Below are 4,420 nucleotides of genomic sequence, written 5' to 3' on the forward strand. Positions count from 1 at the left end.
AAGCCTTTTGTACTCATCCAAGGAATACCAAAGGTTTGTGTCTCTTGTGTCTCTTGGTCTTCTTTTGATTAATAATGAATTAATCTCTATTAATATTTATTAATCTTAATGGGTTGAATTTAGTATATTGGATTAACTTTTAACTCAATAAGTCAATCCATATCTATTAACCCAATAAGTCTAATCATTTTATAATTGACTCTTATGACTAATATTAACAATCATTATAGATGTCTTATTTGTCAGAGCGAAGTGAGCACCTCAACGACTAAGGTTGATCAAGTATGTTGCCATTAAATGCTGACAACACTTGGATTATGAAATTTTGTCATGCACCTCCTCTTCAACTATTGACGAAGGCATGAAAGGGAACAAAGGTATGTTGATGTGATCACCCCCATCTCGCCGCAACACAACATCCTAGTCAGTAGGACTCATGCCTCTTTCAACTAGACTCAAAGGGAGGCTTATGATGTGGGGAGTATTAGAATCCTCCATGTGTACCAAGAAGATCAATAGTCATGCTGAGATTGGGTCAAAGTAAAAATATGTCAACAGGACTACCTCCCCTCGGCCTACCTAAGATGAGCAACTTCGCCCTTCAGCTTGACCATGCCCATCCTTCCATCTCAACCACCTATACATGTACGATGATGGTCCTGAGACGAGAGGCTCCGCCATTCGTCTCGGTAGACCTAAGACGAGTAGCTCCGCCATTCGACTCGGCCAGGCCTATCCTTCCAACTCAACCACCTCCACACGGACGACGAGAAGCCTCGCCGATTCGACACCTCCTATTCATTTGGCTCAACCCTACTGATCCAATGTCTCTCCATCTGGCCCAACTACTCTAGCCAATTAATAGCACGCGGGTTAGCAGAGCATGTAGGACAGTACATGAATTGTCATAGCACATGGAACAACAAGGTCTATATAACGTCATGACCTCACGCGATCTTCATAATACAGAATATGAGTGACATGACTCTCTTATATGACGACGTGACATTTTATTTACTTGGGTATGACGTCGTATTAATGAGGAGAGACGTATCATTCCTTCTGCAGAAGTGATATATAGATTGAGTCCACTCCTACAAGCAAAGGTACGTGCACACGGACACTCACAAACCACCTGCATTTCTTTCTCTACTATTTTTCTTCTCCATGTTTCTTGTTAGAAAACTGACTTAAGTGTCAGAGTGGTTGAGCTAGAGCACCCTTGATCTTCATTCTAACTCTCTCTCACTTCGCAGACATTCTTAGTGGTCCATCTCTCCCTTGGTGTTCGATGACTTTGTTAACAGAGAAGACAATTATTCAATGGCTCCCTCGTCGACAATATCAGATAGGAACATACATAAATCTTAAAATAAAATATCCTTAACAAATGCAAATTATAATAGTTAAAAACCATCCTCAAATAATTTTAAAATAAATATTGGCACAATATTTGTGTACACTATAATTTTATATTATATATGCATTCAAATTACAAAAAAATAAAACCCGGTGAGAAAATCTTTGAGAGAATTAAAAAAAAAATATACCGAATGAGCTACACCGAGATATGCTGAAATCCTAATCTCTATTCTTCCGAGAATAGCCTATCTTCAAAGTTTTTTTTTTTTTAAAACTTTGTACTCCGTTCCTAGCCTGCCAAATTATGTTTTTTGCGTTGAAAAAATTTACGTCTAAAACACGCTCTAGGTAACATAAGCGCGGAGCTCAGCGTGATATTTGGATGACTCGGATATTCTATGGCTAGGATATTTGGAAAAAAATATATATATAACAGGATAAGTTATTGATGGAAGGAGTATTATTACAATTAGGTACGTCCTTGATACAAATAAAAATAAAAATAAAAACCTATGATGAGCCCTTTGAAAATTCAGAAATCTTGAGTGCGCCGAGGTCTAAGTTTTTACCGAAGGAGAAACAGCAAATGGTAAAAAGTAAAAAAAGTACCCCCAGTTAGCTTCCCTGCTCGGGCATAAGTAGTAGGGAGTCCACCGGGACGCTTATTCATCTGCAGGAAGCAGCTGGTTGACATCGCCGGCAGCGACTGTAAGTGACGAAGCGCACTTCTTCGCGTCACGTAGAACAACTCTTCTAATTTTAATTAGTTTGGAGGAAGAAATTGAAGGGGAAGAAAAAAAGGAGATAGAGAAACTGGTGGCCGGGTCGAGCAGCTTGCAGTACTGTTGGTGGTCATCGAATTCGATGAGCAGGAGCAGGTAGAGGTGGAGGGGATCGGCTTGCTGTTGGGCCGAGCTCGAGCTGCAACGACAATTCACTGGTAAGTTCCAGTCGAGGCGAAGATAAGAATATGGGAGGTGGAGGGGAGTCGGCGGCTGCGACAATTGCGATGGTGGTGGGAGGAATCACTACAAGTCAGCAGAAGAGAGGCGGCGAAGGTGGGAGGTATAGGGAATGCCTGAAGAATCACGCGTTGGGCATCGGAGGTCAGACAGTGGACGGTTGCGGGGAGTTCATGGCGGCCGGGGAGGAGGGCACCCTCGACGAGCTACGCTGCGCAGCCTGTGGCTGCCACCGCAATTTCCACCGAAAAGGAACCCGAAGGAGCAGGAATCATTACATCAGGTTCAATGGAGATGGTGATGGCGCACCATCCCCAACTCTCGCCCTACTACAGGACACCGACTGGGTACATTCCTCCCCCCCACCACTACGCAATCGGAACGCGGCCGCCACTGCTGGGGCTGCCCTCCACGTCTGGCGGCGGCGGTGCGCGAGAAGAGCAGGAGGGTGCATCGAATCCTCCTATGCTTGGCATGGAGGCGTCAGGGTCGGGCTCCAGGTTGATGAGGAAGAGATTTCGGACCAAATTCACACAGGAGCAGAAGGACAAAATGTTGGCCTTGGCGGAGCACGTGGGGTGGCGGATCCAGAAGCACAACGAGCCGACTGTGCAGGAGTTCTGCAAGGACACCGGCATCCGGCGTCACGTTCTCAAGGTCTGGATGCACAACAACAAGAACACCCTCGGTAAGAAAGAAATTAAACCCTAGCTAGCTGATTCTGCAACATGTATATGTATGTAGGCATGGAATACAATGTAGTAGCTCGCTAGCTACCATCATTCACGCCGGACGGCCGGCCTACAAAATATTAGAGACGTCAGACTGATCATTTACCTCCTGTTTTACTTGCTTTAATTTCTTGGATCCAGTTAGCTAGCTAGTTATCTAGGTTCTTGTTCTTCTTCTCTGCATCTTTTAACTCGTTGTGTATGCTGTACCTTTTGTTCTTAGTGTTTTAATTATGGTTTTAATTTCAAATGAATTGAATTTGTGACCCTGGTTTAATAAAGACAAACACTGTTAGAAACTGTTTGGTTCTCGTTAATTATGTATGACCTCAATGATCTTTAATTTACTCTCTCTAGTCTTGGCGAAGAAAGCAAGTGAGTGTTGCTACTGTTCCATTAATAAGAAGTCAGAACAGACTCTCTACTGAAATTGACCCCTTACTTGATATAGTATAATATTGTTTGTCTATATCATAATGCAAGCTCTTCTGATACTTTGTGCTTATCTATTAATTAATTACCCACTCGAGAACAAGAAGGATATCAATTTCTAGCTGTTACTACCTTCTTAATTAATTACGTGTACTGCATGGAATGGATTACCCGTGTGCTTTCTGTTGATTAATTATTTAATTTGTTTCGTCCGTAGAGATCTTAGGAACCTAGCTAGGCTATTTTTTCCACCTTTGTTTCTTTCTATGAATATAATTTATCTGTTCTATTTTTTCCCCCTATGTTTCCACTCTTATTCGTGGACGGATGCATTATTACTGCAGAATGCATAGAGCGAGCGTGTGTTCATAGCTAGAGATCGAAGTGAATGAAATTAGAATTCCATCGGGTTAACCTTATCACAGATTTCTCATTTTACATCCTGCCATTACTGGCCAATGCAGCTGGTTATGGAAAGGTCAGGCGACCAGGATTCTTAATTAAAGATATAATTGAGTTGCATTTATTGTGGTCACTGTGTCGCATAGATACATACACACACATATTATATTGTGGTGCAAATTAATGCATGGCTATTGTGCGGATTCGTCGCATTAAATGATCAGGTGTTCTCGCTGCTCGTCTCTACTCCAACAGTAAAGTTAAAGTGGCAAAATGGCCAACATCTAATCATGCGCGCGTAGTGTTTTGAAATGCCGACTCGAATATATTCATCGTCCGCTATAACGAAGATAGCGCCCGTTGACTCATGGGATCTGGTGGCTTTGATCGCTTTAAAAAAAATTCAAATGTATGTACATATTCTTTGTTTCTTTAATTCTTCGAATAAGACAGAGAAGGGGAAAGAAAGAGAGAGGGTACTGCGATCTTTGTGAGATTTTGAAGGTACAGCATAGTTGAAGCGGTCGTTGA

At 42.3% G+C, this 4,420-nt stretch overlaps 1 pseudogene; it reads left to right on the top strand.

The window, feature by feature from the left end:
- Positions 1-1,918: 1,918 nt before the first annotated feature.
- Positions 1,919-3,322, top strand: LOC122039612 (annotated as a pseudogene).
- The last annotated feature ends 1,098 nt before the right edge of the window (positions 3,323-4,420 follow it).

Source organism: Zingiber officinale, chromosome 2A (genome assembly GCF_018446385.1).
Source record: "Zingiber officinale cultivar Zhangliang chromosome 2A, Zo_v1.1, whole genome shotgun sequence".
NCBI classification, from domain to species: domain Eukaryota; kingdom Viridiplantae; phylum Streptophyta; class Magnoliopsida; order Zingiberales; family Zingiberaceae; genus Zingiber; species Zingiber officinale.